General features: G+C 37.0%; 1 protein-coding gene and 1 non-coding gene across 2 annotated transcripts in view; both read right to left on the bottom strand.

The window, feature by feature from the left end:
• LOC133522978 (zinc finger protein SNAI2-like) overlaps nt 1-19,018 on the bottom strand; it is a 72,589-nt gene that overhangs the window by 19,275 nt on the left and 34,296 nt on the right. The window lies entirely within an intron of this gene.
• On the bottom strand, nt 13,089-13,160 carry Trnaa-ggc (transfer RNA alanine (anticodon GGC)). The gene has a single exon. It is a non-coding gene; the product is annotated as a tRNA-Ala (tRNA).

The following is a 19,018-nucleotide window of genomic DNA, read 5'->3' as shown; positions in this document are numbered from 1 at the left end:
ATTGAGAATAAATGAAAATTAAACATGTTTTTTCTTCTAAAGCCAACTTTTACTTTTTAAAGTTTTGCTTAAAGTCTGTCCTCACAAATATAGTCTAGTTCTCTTTTTATTTTATTCTACGTCGGTGGCAAACAAGCATACGGCCCGCCAGATGGTGAGCAGTCTCCGTAGCCTATGTACGCCTACAATTTCAGAAGAGTTACATGCGCGTTGCCGACCATTAACCCGGGTCCCTTTTCCCGAGTCCCGGGTGACTTTTTTTCATTGCTTTTGCATTTAATGAAAACGTAAAAATTCAAAATAAAAATTGCAATTTTGAGTTAGCGCCCTCTTCTTTTATTGAGAACTATTTTTCTGCTCTATATGGACTTACAGCTCAGCCGAGGTTTAAACCCCAGATTTTGGACCACCACACATATGTGAAAGGTACCTTTTAGCGCGCAACATTGTAAAGTCCATCATGCATGCGTACGTATGCATGCGTATGGAAGGCATGCGTACCTATTTCCTTGAATCTTACTCAAAGGTCGACACTGTTCGCCAACGGACAAGTTTTTTTTTATACGGTTAGTGTGGCCCCACACTAGCGTCTCCCGAGCGTCGGCGTCTAGTCAACTCTACGGCTGCTCCTAGAGGCAACGTTGGCGCAACTGCGCAGCGACGCCATTGTCCATAGCGTTGCTAGACGCCTACGCTCAAAAGACGCTAGTGTGTGGTGGCCCTTATACTTTTTTGTATAATATGTAATTCATAAATACAGTAAAATTTCATTAATATATATACATTCTTCAATTTAATCGAATAAAATAATGGTATAAAATATATACATATGTATGACCTTAACTGTACTCTCGTAGCCTAGGGGCGAAGCGAGAACAGCAGTCAGTGAACGCACGCAAGCACATCCCCAGGGCATATTGGACATCGGAACTAGAACTAACGCAGTTAGACTCAGTGGCCCAAAATGTTTACCGTCACCGCACCTGTTACGCAGATCGCACGTTATAACCTACTCCTACAAAAACCTACTGTATGAAATGAAACTTAGAGACACGTTGTTAAATTTCATCCCATTCTAACAAACACAAATTCTGTGATGTGGGACGTAAATACAAATGCTATCTCAGGAGTACAGGTTTATTCTGATATATAATGCTTATGCTAGGGATATATATGTCACCGTAAAATTGTAAACACTCGTCAGATTATAATCTCGCTAGTTACATTATAAACTGACGGTAGTTATATTACAAACTATAGGTTAGGTTAGTTTGTAATATAACTACCTACATTAGATTATAAACTAACGGGTGTACAATCTTACGGTGTCATATACATATATATACCTAATGTTGTAACATAGAGTTCCGCTAAATGAGTTCACTATAACTGTTTATAGTCTGATAGATTTTATCTCTTTTTATAATATTAACACACTTTATGCACTTTACTTCACAAAACTGTCCAGTCTACCCGTCACTTATATATGATAACTATGAACCACTTATGTGTGTGTGTACACACATAAATGGCTCATAGTTATTTATTTCTTTTCTTTTTGATGACATTTCGATACTTGCTACTTAGAGTGAAGCATGAATACTAGTCAAGGTAGTGTGCACCATATATGACACGCACACTCTCTCACATGTACTCTATATATCCTAGCAAGAGTGAGTACATGCGTGCATGCGTGTGTGTGTGCGTGCGTGTGTGTGTATGTGTATGTGAGAGAGAGAGAGTATGTGAGTGTGTGCGAATGTGCGCGTGTGTGTAGTGTAGTTATGAGTTTACGGTAAGGTTAAGTTGAACGGAAGCTAGAGAATTTGAATATTTACAAAAACTTTACCATTTAAAGGTTCTTAGGCAGTTACTCTTCTAGTATTCATATACTATTGTATAAAATATAATATATGTACAAAAGATTGTAGTTACGGTTTTCCCATATTATCCCAAAAAACAAAATAATTTGAATTCATCTAGTTCCACCTAGCTTTTGAATGATGATGATGTTTTATAAAAAATACTACCTTATGGGCTTATGTATTTCTCCGAGCCTCAAACTACATACTATCTTAAAACCAAATATCATTTAAATCGCGTCACCGGTTTATGCGTGAAGTGTATGTGTCAAAGTCTAGTCAAAGGTCCCACTTTGTCGCTTATCATAAGGACGAGATTTGCTTGTACCTTTATACGAACCTGTGAAAGCGTCGTTATGGCAAGCGACAACGTGGGTTTTTATGCTTAGAAACGACACATATTTGCATATTTAATATTCTTTTATCTGGTATGTTTATGGTTGGGTAAGTAGGAATTAAGGAATTATTTTCATATAATATTTAATAATTGTATGTTCACGTTTCTTGAAGTTCGCCCATAAACCTTATAACGACAAAAATAATAAATATCTACATTTTATTCCTCTAGAGTGATTCTCGTCAATATTTCTACGAAGCTGGATTTACGGATTATTAACACAAATTTTAACAATATTGAATATATTCAAAAGGTAAATGTGAAACTACATATTACCCTGGGATTAACTTTTGTTTTATAATAAGTATTTAAAATGTTATTCGCCATTGGAAATAAAACAAAATGGAAATATCCAAATAAATGAAATATGGCAAAGGAAATCGAAATCAGGTGAAGGCCGCATTGATGATTTCAAAAAGCTTTTGGCATGGCTAATTTAGTGAAGAGATGTTGCGTTTTTTAAGTTTGAAAATAGTTTTATTAGACAAATAATAATATGAAGAACTAAGATAAGAGCCTTGGAAGAGAGTACCAGTTTGTACCATTTGGAGTTGAAACTCTAGGTCCATGGGGTCCCAGCACGCGAAATCGCGAAGCGTCTGGTTGACGTAACTAGGTACTTAACTAGTGAATGAAGAGCTGGCGGCTTCCTCGCACAACGTATCAGCATTGCGATACAACGAGAAAATGCCGCCGCCGGGATCCTTGGTACATTGCCTCAAATGTCTATTTTAGATTTAAGCTATTCATTATTTTAGTTTATTAGTTGTACAGTTACTGTAATACTCCTGTACTGTATATACCAATTATGAGAACTAAGAAAGTTACTTTAACCAAAGATAATTTAGTATAGAGGCGTATTCTCAAAGTAAATTTTGTAGTCAACTAAATTTACTGCCATCTTTCGACACAGGACTGAACCTCTTAGGCCCCCAGCACACGAAGCGTAATCGTAAGAGACGCGTAAGCGTATCGTAATACGCGGGTAGGACGAGAGCGCTACGAGCACGAACAACTTCAAAAAAGTCCGCACTAGAAGCGTCGTCGTAGCCTAGCGTATGAGATTTCAGGCTGCGTAGACAAGATGCCAATCGTTCTCGCTCCGTAGCGTAGCATAATTATATATCTCTCTATCATTCTTCCATATCAGGGCGACACACACAGTTGCATTTCGTTCGCTACAGAGCGTTAACGATTGGCATATTGTCTACGCAGCCTGACATCTTGTCGTCATTACGACAGGCGTAAGAAACAAAACTTCTGACATGATCTAAAAATAATCTTCTTCATCTGACGAGCAAGTAAGATCGTCGATACATACGCCGAAGATATCTGACGCCAGCGAGGCCATGATTTCAACAAATGAGATTTCACTTATAAAACGATTACGTTTACGCGAACTCTACGCGTCTCGTACTCGTAACATTTTTACGATCCGCTTACGCGATACTTATATATATATATGGCTATTTGACCCGTGTTCTTTCACTGATATGTGTTAAAGCCTGACCAGTAAAATATGATCACGCGCCGCATTGCGGAATTTCATTGGAACTAAAAATTTCGTACTAAACTGAACTGTCACTCTATACATGAAAATAGCAGCGCCCTCTTGACAATGATCATATATTTCTGGTCGGGCTTTAAATATCAAACGGTGTTGCCATCTACTCGAGTATAGGCCAAAAGTACATCGACATGTAATCAAGCATGATTTTTCTTGATTTGTCGAAGCATGTTTTTTTTTAACATTTTTATCTTATACGGAGTTATATTTATGAGTGAGTGAAAAATGAGTTATAGAATGATGATTTGTCGGAAGCCACGTCAATGTATCCCGCCCACCACGACTAACATACGTCTGTCAGTCGCCTGCCGAAAATCATATGGTGGCAAAAATTGAATTACTTTCCGACAGCGGAATATGCAAATGTGGCGCAAAAATGATACAATTCATTTTCCGTCTACTATACCCATTCTCTCGCTATTCGGATTCGGCTTATTTAATTTACTTACCTCAAATATATTTTACGCTGGAAATAATTGACAGAATAATAAAAGCTGTAATTAACATGAATAATAAACGTACTCGTACCCTGTCCCAAACCATAGAGAAATAAGTAAGCATAAAGTGCTCACTCCATACATCAGTTTTCTCACCAAGACGCTTATTATTTTCGTAGTCAAGAAGCACTACTTTACAATAGTACCGACCGGCATATGGAGAAGTGACGGCAAGAGACCTGACGGGATGTCCTTGATTCCGTGGAGTATGGGGCGGGTGCTGGTGTGGGATGCAACCTGCGTGGACACGCTAGCCCCGTCACATCTCCACGGAACCTCGGTAAGGGCGGCAGCTGATGCGGAGGCGGTTTACAGAATACAGTTTTGTTCCGTTCGGCGTCGAGACCCTGGGTCCGTGGGGTCCTGGCGCTCTGAGTCTCTTTATTAGAGACCTGTCAAAGAGATTCAGGGACGCAACTAGGGACCGGAGAGCTGGCAGTTACCTCGCTCAACGCATCAGTCTGGCAGTTCAGCGGGGTAACGCAGCCAGCATCATCGGGACCTTGCCGCAGGGACCTTTTTTAGATTTAGTTTAGTATTTAGATTAATTGTAATTTTAAGTTTTCATTTATTGTTTCTGACATGTTTTTGTACCTTATTTAAATATATATAAAAAAAATTATTTGTCAATATACATAAGCGTTTTAGTAAGAAAAGAGATGTATGGAGTGAGCACTCTATGCTTATTTATTACTTTATGTTCAAACAAAGCTACATGTTTGTGTCATTGTCAGAAGTGATGCCAATATTATTTTCTCCGTATTTCAGATACCTACATAGTTATAGTTTTATTCAGCGCTACTGAAAAAAGATATAACACGAAAAGCTTTACGTAATTAGTAGAAATATCAAACGCATTCGTGTGCTGCCCCAAACAAACTCATACGTTTGTGTCATTAACATTAACTAAATTGGCATTACATTCGGTTTAATAAACTCGAAATTCGGCATGAAATCTTAATTTAATGAAATGACATGAATCTTTGTGAAGCTAATTCTATTGAACTAATAACTGGACCTCTCTGTTTAAACTAGATTTCGTTACTCGCTCGATTCGACTATTCGAGCAAATCTGCGTTCTGGCGAGTAGGATTCTGTACCCCTAGTGTAAATTTTTTCGATAGCGTCACGTGACGTACGTGTTTGCGTTAACTCTCATTTTGTATAATATTTTGAGTATCCAAAACGTCCCGCTTGGCGCGCTGTTTCTAAATCCCATACAAAATGAGACGTAACGCAAATGCGTACGTCACGTTTCGCTATCGAATGTATGTACACTAGGGGTACAGAAAGAATATTGGCGTACGTTTAAAAGAGTTTTCAGTAAATAGTGTACCCAATTAGGGTGAGTAGTTAAGAAAAGTTAATCGCTGTCAATTTTGTGACGACAAGCTTTTATTTAACTTGCCCTGTTAGTACGTATGGAACAAATCTTACAAGTTAAATTTGACCCACTTCCCGGTTTCCGATGAAGCTGTAAATTTGCATACATATGTAAGTCGGGTGACAATGCAATATTATGGTACCATTAAGCTGATCTGATGATGGAGACAGGGGTAGCCATAGGAACTAACAAACAAAACAACGCAACCTAATTGTGTTTGGGGTTTTTAGGATTGTTTCGATGAGTATTATAGTTGCCTGTGGAAAAAAAAGTACAGTCAGCAACAAAAGCTTGTACCAAAAATGAAATTTTTGCCTAAAACTAATTATTTAAATTAAATGCATATTTATTGTCACAAAACTGACAGTGACTAACTTATCTTAACAACTTACGGTAATTGGGTACACTATTATCTGAAAACTCCTTTTTTAAAATCGCACCTGATTTTCATATTACCCTATGTGAATATTGGGGCAAACAGGAGACTATAAGATTCTAATAACACGCTTTGTTTTTCCATAATATTACTAAAAAAGTTTAAGTTAGTTAGGCGTTTGTATAAGGGTTTCTCGTCGCGTTTGATGGATGCCACGGGGGACAAAAGGGCTGGTCAGTATTTTGCCCAAAGAATTAGCATCGCAATTCAACGGGGAAATGCGGCCAGCCTGCTGGGTACACTGCCTGCTGGCGGCGAGTTAGAGGATGCTTCTTATTGTTTTTTTTTAAATGTATACTTTTAGAGTAAGTTGACGAAGCCTGTTGCAGATTTTACCGTTGTATTGTATTGTGACGAAGCCTGTAGCTGATTATGAGTTTGTGTTCACCTGACGAAGCCTGCGTTGCGGATATAAAAAAGTTTTTACTATTTTTGTTTCATTTATTTCTATCGCTTCTACAGCTTGGTTGGTTGGCGCCGGGGAACAAGCTGACTGTTTGTGGTATCTGACAAGGTGGCTGCTGGACTCCGTCTATGCTAACTCTATTACACCGACTTGATTAGAACCAAGTGAGACAGTGTCGTTATAAACGTCACATTGACGTGGAAATTTAACATGCAATGCAGAGTTAGCTTGGTTGGACTATTAAGCAGGCTTGACAACACTAACCGATTAACCTTGCTTGATGTTTGGCATGAGTGTGATTACCTAGGCTTCGGGAGCTCCAAATTAAGCAGCGGTCAACAAAGTAAGAAAAACAAGCGAGAAGCTATGAGCGATCATTTTATTCACAGGATACTGTTTTTCTCTTAGAAAAAGCGTTAGTATCGACATAAATAAATAAATAAATATTATAGGGACTTTCTTACATAAATTGGCGAAGTCCCACGGTAAGTCAAGAAGGCTTGTTGTGGGTACTCGGACAACGATATATATAATGTCCAAACACTTAAATACATAGAAAACATCCATGACTGAGGAACAAATAACTGTGCTATTCACACAAATAAATGCCCTTACCGGGTTCGAACCCAGGACCAACGATTTCGTAGGCAGGGTCACTACCCACTAGGCCTGACCGGTCGTCGATGTTCAGATGTTTTAAAGACTCAGAATATAACCACACAGCACGTAAAATATTAGCGTTTTGAATGACAACTGGGTGCGTAGCCAATGTGCAAATCTTTAACGCTCCGTAGCGAACGAATCCCATCAAGCGTCCCTGTCGCGCTACCATGAAACTGCCACCGTGGCACGTTGGCTAAGCACCCTTCTTCACGAGGCGTCATATCCTAAAAAGAATTGAAAGTAGACCGTCCAACTCGTTATTTTTTTAAGAATCTATGTCTTAGTGCACCATAACAAAATACCTAACAAAAACTGTAGGTTACAATATCAAAGCACAAAATCGGAAGGCTGACTTGCAAACTAGACTGAAATTTGACTTAAATTCTCAATCCGAAGTTTTAACTACTCGTGCTTTCGTGAAATGCACATATGACAAAATACGTAATTAGCAGCCATTTTACAAGAATTATAATGCCTCTAGCTTCACAAGAAACTAAGCGACCGTAGCGATACGGAAAACGGACGTGAAAAATCCTTACCAATAAAGAAAACATGGATAAGATATGAAAATTATTTTACAGGGTCAAACGAAGAAAAGGTTGGTTACCCCTGCTCTAGTTTTATACTCATAAACGTATATATAACCCTACTTAGGTCGTTACACACTAGCGGAGTTTGGATCGGAGGATTTCCACAATGGAATACTGTGTGCGCTTGGCTTAGCTCGCGGCTGAACACATATCCCAAATTGTTTCTTGTTACTGGCAGGCGCTCTTAAGAGCGCTTTTACATTTGATCACCTGTTACATACTAAATACGCAAGTATATTATATCAAGTCGGTATCAGTTAGAATTCATTAAGAGGGGGCGTAAAGCCAGTAAATTAGAATGAAGCAAAAGATATGGCGTGCCGTGCGAAACTCGGGACAGAAGATATGCCTATCTCGCAGTTTTTAACTTTTATGTCAATTACTCCAAAAATACACTTCTGTTTAAAATTTTGCTCGTCAGGGGACCGATTTTTGAATTTCGAGCGCTCGATTTCATCACTAGAAAATCTGTGGAAAACGGCGAAATGCTATTTTTTTTTAATACGAGCGTTAGAAATTGGGAATCGAGTGGTATTGACCAGTCGTTTTCAATTCCATTAGGAGAATTTAAATACCTAATAGTGGAGATATTATTGAATAAAATACACGAAATCGAGTGGTCAAAATTCAAAAATCGGCCCCCAGATCTCTCGCTATTATACGAGTATACTAAAACTATACTGCTATGATATGCAGGGCAACTATATACAACTGAAAATGAATAAAATTTTGATATGCTTTCGTGTTTTTTCTATAGAGGAATCTTTAACCTATTAAGGTTTTGGTTTTTTTTTATACCACGATGGTTAGAATCTACACTTGTAAATATAGTCTAGCTTCCGTGTGATTTTTTTCATGGTATTTGCTTTTGATTGAGACGTGTAAAGATTTAATATAAAAAACTACAATTTTGGGTACATTTGACCTCTTAAAAATATTATTTCGAATATTTTAGTAAGAGCCTTTCTATTTTAGTTGAAAGCATGCTGCTGGATCTCAGATCGACCACTATTCATTTTTCATTGTCGATCAGATGTAGACTAGTTTTAGCCAACAAAGATTGTTTTCGCAGATAAAGGGTTAAACGGAACACGGAACTTCCAATAATTCAATAATACTCTGAAGCGGGCAATCTGCGTCAATTGCAATATCGCACTATATTTGAATACTGTTCTACTTCTCACTGGCTATGACAAATATTGGGTTAAATTAGTTACATTCAATCAGATATTAATAAATAGATGGTAGACAATCCCCATACAATTATTTTTTAAACAGACCTCTGTTTTACATCCAGATTAATTTTATGCGTGTGATGTTTATTTATTTATTTATTGGAGAAACAACAGAAGTATGCGACAGGAGAACAGGTTACATTGTTAGGTACAAATATTATTGAGATGAACACTTACTTCCTCAAACGCTCTCACTAAAACATGCTTAAAATAAACCCTAACTTACCTTACCTTATATAGTTCGTGTCATCCACGATGACACGCAGATTTGTCAAATCTAACCTTTAATAACATGATAACACGATTCAAGGCACGCGTCATCGTGAATGACACGATAGTTTAGTTTGTTTTGTATTTTTAACAGTTTTATTGTTTTAAGATTAGGTATTTTGAATTGAGTGTTGGACCATTAGCTTGTGATGTGCACTCTGTTGGTTCTACTTGATTTTGTTAGGGCTTTCGACAGCATAAATATTGATCTTCTCCTGTGAAAGTTGAGATATTATGGTTTTGACAGCAAAACTGTAAGATGGTTTGATAGACTAAAATAATATATTTTTATTCAGTAGCTTAAAGAAAAAAAAACAAATTACAGTATTCGCGCTGGTGCCTCTTTTTAAGTGAGAAAACACATGTGCTAAGAGAGCACCGCTCTTCCACGTGGTTAGTTCACAGTATCTTAGGTGTAGAAAGTATGTTAAACTATAGAAAAATAACAGATAACAAATATTATCATTTACAAAACTATTAACAAGACGTGTGTGTGTGTGCGTGTATGCGTGTGCAGTAATATGCGCAATTGGTAAAATAAAAATAAAATGTCGAAAACGGAAATTTCTTTATCAGTGTCTGCTTAAATCCGGCTCTATAACTGCGTGATGCGAAATAAATAAATTTTAAATTTGGATAACGCCGCGTGTTCCGAGTGCCTTATTATTGTTGGACATTATTTTTACATTTTAGCCAAAGACTAAAATACATAAGTATATAGGAAATTTTAACTTTGTGCTGATGTTGATTTGATTTGAAGACCGATTGAAATTTTAATTGATTAAAATGACTGCAGTCAGAATTTGATATAGTATGTTTTTTATATAAATGGCATGAGAAGTAATTGATAGACATGCAAAGTACAGGCAGTACAGTCAGCACTAAAAGCGTTTACTTAACAAAACATACAGTAACATTAAATAAAAGTACCATCTCAATTGGAAATAAAGCAAAACAGGATACCTATACTAATACTTTCAACAACATTATATTTGCAATTACGAATGTGTATGAGTTAAGAGCAGATATCATTTTAGTTTCACTTGCCTGACTTTGTGGACTGTATGCAGTAGGGCATTAAGTAACTTTTTGAACATTCTATTTAGTTCATAATTACTATAAATGTTAGGGCCAGTAACTCCGTTTTCGGGGGTGTTATCACGGAAAAACATAATTAGGGGCGAGGCGGGAAACCGGTGGAGTAAATTTAATTTAATTGTAATAGTTGTCCTAAACAACGCAATAAAACATTACGAACATATTTCTAGGGTATAGGTACATAAAATAGGACTTATAACTAATTCAGTATTGTCCCAAAACGATTATATTTTTCAACAGACCTTTGCCTGCAGCCCTTCTGTGTGGAGTAGTGAAGTGTTTTTATAGACGTTCCGCACTTATTTGAAATATTGTACATACAACACAATATAATATGACGTAAGGTTTGCAGACTCGTTTGTTTCACTTATAATTTAGTCTTCATAATGATTCAACCGGAATAGATGCCAGTGTAAATTGTACACTACTAGGTACAGTCAACCAATTTGAATCCTAGGCCACTATAGAACCTTGTCGCTTTAACTACTAGATCCTTGACACGCATCACTCAATAAGCACTGTCGTAGAAATCATTATGGCATGGTTCTATAGTGGCTTGGAATCAAATTGGTTGACTGTACATGCAAGTTTGGCTACACACAGCTTCACTGCGCTCCGAAAGAAATATATGTATGTTTTTAGTGTTTTTATGATTTGATATTTAATAGTGTATACTTCCGTGACAACATAAAGCATGGACAGAGGCTAGGCATAACAAGAAACGAAATTTTATTTATTTATTTATCTATCTCTTTATTGCTCGAATATGCAAAAGCCATAGAGAGGCAGATAACGAAATTTAGTTTTTCGTTTTACGTAGTAGGCCGTCAGTTGATAATATGTGACGTCCCACGGGGAAAGGTAGCGTAACAGCGCATTTGTATAGGAGCGACGTTAGTAATAGCGTAAGCGCCAGCCGCCATAACTTACCTACCTACTTACCTTTTCCCGTGCATCGTCACATATACGTGCAAAGGACAGAAGGTACACTCAGCGATAAAAGCATGTATATGCTACTTTTTTTACCAATTGACTACTCAATTGCCAAGATCATTAATTTTACTTTTAGAGTCGCACGAACCTAACCGTCGAAATACAAAGTTACACATTCGTTTTAAAACGACATGTTTAAATTACATGAAACTTGGCATGAACATGTACGTAATACATATTTCATTGCTACAAAGTGTTATACGTAAAGAAGAGACGCTTTCACGTAGATTTTCGTACACTAACCCGCGTCTTGCTATCTCTATTGCACGTGCGTAATTATATTGCAGTCCTGCCCATGATGCCGGTTGTCAAGGTCACTGTGCGAGCGTGACAGCAATATAATTATGCGCGTGCAATAGAGATAGCAACAGACGAGTCAATGTACGAAAATCTATGTAGAAAGCGTCTCTTCTTTACATAGAAAATAGACCAATTAAAGGTTTTATAAGTAAAACTTGTACTCGCTCTAAGGTCATATATATGTTACTTGAATGTTATTTCAGAACGTCGTTTTAAAATGTAATATATAGCGGCGGCTAAGTTAGTGTGACTTAATTACTACTTTTGACAACTAAAAACCAAGCAATCCACTAGCTCTCTGTCTACTCGTTAAATCTTCAAACGCTAAGTAGGTTTAGCGAGACTACATAAGCTTAAGACTAATGAAAGTCGAGCATGTACGCCCCGGGCCACCAGAAGCATTTCCTTTTAATAATGCTTCTTAGTTTCATAAACGAACTCGCAATTTACTACGTTCTTTGTCCCAGCTAGCTTGTTAACAGCAATAACCAGTTATTTCAACAATATGTGGCAAGCGTGCAAGAATTTTATGGATAGGTCTTATGGCAAATACTTTTGCAAATGCATTTTGTATATTAAATGTCCTTCCTACTTATACCTAACAAACTCGTGAATTACACGGATAGAAACCCTAAAGGTGCAAAAATATAAAAAAAAAGAGAGATAGAGGTACATTTCGAACGCTCTTCGGGATATTTTCCATCACCTTAACTTGTCGCAGAATCTGCACGTGTGTAAACGGCCACTTATTAATATTCTGATCGAGGAGAGAGAATAACATGGGTTTTTGACATTCAAAGTGCGACTGTAATCTAAACACCGGTAACAAAAAAACGACTGGTTTTGAAGAGTTCGTTCGTTCATACACAATACAAAAAGCCGTTATTTCGTGGTGCGTGGTAAGTTTATGTAAAAAAAACTCCTTAATCTCAACCGATCTTATACGAAATAATTTTCTTGAGAAATATTTGTGAAGCTTTATCTTCCCAAATTTTTTTTTACTTTCAGTGCGATTATAGTAAAGTAAAGAACTGTATCATATAACGCACCTAGCAATCTCAACATTATTTATATAGACGTGTTGATTTTACTTGTTTTTTTTTTTTACTTTTAATTACACGTAGTGATATCGCAAAGACTGTAAACATTTCTCTAAATCAATATTTAGTTTGTTGTTGTTTCGCGCCGATACATACTTGGAAACGTAAATCAAAGGCAAAACAAACTCAATCAATACGATTGAAATGCGTCAAATTTTCATTTGTGCAAGCCTCTCGATTTAATTACTTTCCCGTATTCCATTTACAATATCTATTTATACATACGTTTCAATTTATAAATTGTATATACAGATGTCAATTACTATGAAAAAATCAACGATGATCAACGCTGGTCAACGTGGGGCTTGAACCCACATCTTTGGATTGCCGATCCAATGAGTTACCAATTGCACCAGCTGACCATCCATTAATGTAAAGATTGTAATGTCGTGGTACGTTCCACAATAAAAAAGGAAAAATAAATATTTACGTTTCAATTTGTTACATAACTAGAAAATACGGATTAATCCTTAAAAACGGATGTCGAATAATACATAGTAGGGTACAGTTACAGTTTAGTTGAAATAAAATGCGTCTAAAAGTGTATAAATGGGTGAATCAATTGTTCAGTATCACTCGATGCCATGGTTAAGTTCTCCTTTAAAACCCTGATTTCATTGCAGCCATCTACTAACCATGTAAGTAACAGTAATACAATAATAGTACATTTCGATACAAGTGCGAAAAATCGGAAATTCGCAGCGAGTGAGGATAAATTAAAACGCGACTGAAGGGAATGTTTTAAATCGACACGAGTTGCGAATTGCCTATTCGAACATGAATCATACACCATTTTACAGTACGTAATGTGGCCACTTTAATTTTCGACATAGGCACGGAAAGTGCTTATTCCCGAACTAGTGCGGGAAAGTAACAACATGTATACTGTAAAACTTATTATTCATTAAGTAAGGAAACAGAAGTCTATGGTTAATGGTTATTTCTAGTCTTGATACTTAACAAATTTACTTTATGCACTTTCCCCCGGGTATAAATACCTAATGGATAGTATTTTTAAGAATTCAAATGAATGGTGGGCTAATTTCGACATAGTTACGTATTGTGCTAATTATCGCACTAGCGCGGTAAAGTACAGTATGTACATGGGTACATACTGTAAAATGAATCAATGCCTTTCGTTAACGCTCCGTAGCGTGGCGTAGTCATTTGTCTCTATCACTCTTCCATATTAGTGCGACTGTGACAGTTGCGTTTCGTTCGCCACGGAGCGTTAACGATTAGCACGTTGTCTACGCGGGCACGGGTGTCATGGTCGTGGTATTGACATGATAAAGAAAATGTCACAAAGTCATAATCAGTTTTATTCAACACCTCGCAATTGAAAGAAACAAACACTGACAATTATTAAACAATCACGTCGATAACCGCAATTATCGTGAGCCGGCCGCAAACAATTCTAAAATCGTGCATGTTTAATCTAAACGGGCAGCTGATGCTATAGTTTTGACATTTACTGATAACAAGTCGCACAGTTCCATTGAATAGTGAGGTTGTATTGAAAATCCAGCGTTTTGATGGATCGTGCTGTTATGCCAAATGGACTTTATTCTGTTTAATTTGTTAACAGGAATGCTTTTTATATAAATATCATAAAAGAGACAAACTCTTTGATGTGTTTTTTTACGTTTCCATCATTAATAGAATTTAGTATGAAATTTAAAGTGTATGTTTTAGGCACGTTCATTAGAAAAAAAAGAAAAAAAGATAGAAAACAAATTTATTTGCGAACATTAACTTAATACAAACGACCCTTATTCTCAATGAACTGCAAGATTAATAACGGGGTTTCGTTGTGAATCTTGTGAATGTGTGCGTATGCGTACGCACGAGGAAAGCAGCGTGTTATCCATTCACAATATAATCTTATAGAACCCTCTCTTTTACCTGTCTTCTAGGCTAATTCGAACGTACACTGACATCAGAATTATATCTGGGTTTCGCTTGTACTTGTCCGTACATGTAGTGGCGCAAGCGAGGCGCACAATAACTGAATGACATGATTCAGATATCATTTTGGTATCAGTGAACGTTCGAATTGGACTGTTCAACTCTGGGGCTTGTGTAACAAGTACAAAGCTTCGCTAGCGCCCGACCTAAAATACTCGTTAGACAATCTCTGCCGCCCCGGCTCCTGATAACTTAATATTGAAACAGAATTGTTTCAATTGTTTACCAATAATCGCATTTTAGCGTGAATTGCGGCCGGGCTGGTTTGATTTTGTTTTTAATAGCTATAACAGTTCTCACGGTTCCGTACCCGGTCCGTCTGAGTCGAGATTGTATGTAATGCTGCGCAAGATGGTAGAAAATTATTTAAACCAATCAAAGGCTTCTTTGACCATCACAACTTTTTTTAAATAGTGGGAAATGGTGTATTATGTAGGTAATATTAAATGCTGTAAGCGGGGTGTATTTTTGGACAAAGGATAACATTCAATGATATGTGTCAGATGAGTGCCAGTCATACGGTCCGTTTTTCGTCTATAACAGTATGTCTCCCACCATGGGGTTTTAAATGCAGGGCTCGATTTTACTCGCTAAACCGAGCTACTTTTAGGACCAATCCCGAAATCGCGAATAATGTCTTACCTTTTCAATAGAAATCATCGATATCTTATCAACCCAAATGTATGAAAAAACCAAAAATAATCACGATTTCGGGGTTTGTTCCATGATAGAAGTAGCTCAGTGTAGCGAGTAGAAAGCCATGCATTTAAAACCCCATAATGGGACACACCGTATACATATATTCCGTCGCTGATCTAAGCACCATTTTCTCGAACACGAACAGTCAGTGCCTCAGCATGATATTGCAACTGTCTTGCGATACAAACACGACAGCTATATCAAAAGGACGTAACCTCCTAGCTATGTGCATGGCCCACGTTTTCCTGTTTCAAGACGCGTGTAATGTCACAGCGCTGTGCAACTTGCTCTGGATGCGGGTCACTGATTCTCTATGAACTTTAATATGTATTAATATTTGTCGAAGTATAACGGGTCGTATTACACTGTACACGACAGTTCTTGGGTCATTCCATACCATAGGCGAAGGAACACTTATACATTGTTGTTATTGTTGACTCATTTTGCCATAGGCGAAGGAACGTAAGACTAACTATATAATTTACGATAACTTCTAAAATAAAAATAGATGTGTGTCACGGTGAACCAATAAGTTTGGTACGAAACTAAAACCAACAGAGAAAACAATGAGATTAAATTAATGAATTTCAGCTCTGAGTTTGTTCTATGCTGTGTGAGATATCCTCGGAGATTATGAATATTCATTTTGTATCGCCATCATAACTGCCTCTTTTTGAAATAACTGACAGTTTTGATTCTTTTGTGAAAATTTACGCACGAAACTCACCAAAAAGAGTGTGAAAGCAAATAAATCCCGATTTTCACGTGAATCTACAAAACAAATAAAACATGTTGGTGTGAAATTGAAGAAAAACATTTGTTTTGTGCACCGCTCTACTACACAGAATGACAGATAGGAATGTAGCAATATATTTTGGCTTTCGTAGTTTATAGTGGTACGAGTTACAAAATAGTTGCTAAATAATAATATAAACGTACTTATTATTTCAGCGTTTAAATTCTAATTTAATTTAATATGAATGCCACACTTATCAGTTTTCATTCAAGTCTGATCATTGTAAATGTATGATCTTATTATACTGAACCGATAAAGCATGTAGCTTTTTCGCCCAACGTTCCGCAATATTAAATTCTGTAGCAATATAAATATATTGGATTTCCATTCTACGGCGCTACGATGTGCTACAAATTGCTACGGGCTTGAGGCCTACGCGCCGAAGTCGGCCCTCGCCTTGAACGTACATTTTCGACCGAGTTATTATCGTAAGTGATCAAATATGCCAATTCGAGTTTTAGTTAATTCGGCGCGTAATTCCAAGATGTTGAAAAACAGAACATTTAGACTTGGATTTAAAGTTGCTGTTTTAAAGTTATATTCAACAGCTAAGGAAGCAGGTATGAGAATTTAATATTGCAACTGACAGCTATTATGTTCTATAATGTAATATGCGTACTACTCGTTTTAAGCTTCGTTAAATAATAATTGTTGTAGTTATTAGAAACGTAAATCGTTCTTCGAACGTTAATTATCCAATAAGCCATAGGACGTTTCGTTCGGGGCCCTATAACTGTCGCGTTAGTCGACGAACGCTTTAATGTTTCAGATCCCGGAATAAAAGCGGCACTTGCAAATAAAACGCTATTTTTAAAACGATACGGTTGCTACTACTCTGAATGCTTCTGAGAACACTGCTTAGTTCAGAAACGCTGTGAACGCTGCGTGCAAAATCAAATCTTACACATACAAGTATAAGGCTGTGTTTTCAACGTATGTTCCTCTTCGCTGTGGCTGAGTCCACACGGATCTAAAAAGGTTTATGTCAAGCAAAGTTATTAAGATATAAGTCGTTTAGGATTAGTTAGCTTGGTTACTGTGTAAGATCGTACGTTTGTGGCTTCATATTCAAGCGTAGATCTGTGGGCGCGTTAGTGGTTCCACGACTGTGGGACTGTGACAAGCCAAGACAAGCCAAATGGGACTATCTATATTGTATTCAGGCATTTTGTTATATATAATATACTCGTAGTTGTATTACCACCAATAACGTGACTATCGATGTCGAGACACTTGTTTGCCGGAGCCGGACACTTGTGTGCATCGGACGTAATTTTATCTTTCCCGTTACACTAACAAAAGTACAGTACAGAGTACCACGGAACACGAAAATCGAAATTTAGTTATCTGTGTCTCTTTCGCTCTATTATGCAAGACTGTTCCTGAGTTACTCGGAATTCCTGTTTTGCGGTAGGCCCTCAGGAACGAGGAGCACGTTACGTTGTTAACATAATATTAATTCTCTCAAAGTGATTTGCCTCGTTCTTCTTATTGTAGACTGTTACGGGACAGAAGTTACTTCCATCGTCTGAGTGGATATAAGTGTCTGTTCTGAACCAGTGAGCTTAGACTTGTTGACATCAGAAACAGGAAAACCCCTTCATATGGATTAAGCCAATTAATCGCTAAGTAAACGTTTATTTGAGTTGCCATTTGAATATGTTAATTTTATATAGTATATTACGACTGAATTAAGTAGCAATGGGTTCAGCGGTCAAAATTTTGAAAACTCGTATCTTTTTAGATCACATTATGGTTGCCAAAAATGTAATTATCAAACTTAAGGCATCATCGATTCAAAACCTGATTTCTTGACTTTCGCTGGATAGGAAAACATCATGAACATAGGTTTAAAAACACCTTAAACATTTGTAACAAAGATAAAAATATATAAATTGCTTCTAGAATTACTTTATTTTGTTATAGATCGCGTCATCCACGACGACACAAGGTTAGATTTGACAAATCTGAGAACAAAGAGGAATCAAAATTTAAAAAAACAATAACTTTAAAACAGCCATAAATTCGTACAAAATAACGTAATGAATATAATTCAATAGAGTGCTAAGCCTTGCAGGTATCTGACTGGCACCGACGAAATGCAATTTAAAAAACCGACCACGAGCATTTTTGGGCATGCTAAGTGTAGGGTTCCTTAGTAACCCTTCTGTTACAATACCTTGAACGGCGGCCATGAATAAGTATCATATACATACATTACAAGCAAAAGGGAATAGGCCCGCACCTCCACCATGTAAAGGGATACGATCTATCTGAGGTGGGGAATGTAAACGCTCGAGGTAGATTTCTGATAATGGTTAATTCTATTTTTTTTTTCTAACTAATAACAGAAATATCGTCTATCGTTGTTGCTTGCCACCTTCAGAATGAATCGCCTGCAGATCTTTATTCCTTCAGCAGAGCGTTATTTCTGAATTCAAATAAACGTTGCCAGTTATCTACCACGAGACTGTGAAGGTTTCCAACCTTCACAGTACCTTCGCAGCGCTTTGTACAAGGAGTTAACAAAAATAATGGGGACCCGTGTTCTGACTAGGAAAAAGTAAAATAATTTTTTTGACGTGAAAATACAAAGGGCAAAAAATGTTCACGTCAAAAAATGTTTTTTTCTATTTTTCCCTAATCAGAACACAATACCGAATATGCCCTTAAACGGATAAGAAGGGAAGACTTTTTCGATACTTCAAAAATAGCTTTACCGATCATATTCGCTATAGCTTTCATTGAAAGTTTTAC

This window comes from Cydia pomonella, chromosome 1 (genome assembly GCF_033807575.1).
Source record: "Cydia pomonella isolate Wapato2018A chromosome 1, ilCydPomo1, whole genome shotgun sequence".
Taxonomy (NCBI): Eukaryota; Metazoa; Arthropoda; class Insecta; order Lepidoptera; family Tortricidae; genus Cydia; species Cydia pomonella.
This window is presented reverse-complemented; position numbering and strand designations above follow the sequence as displayed.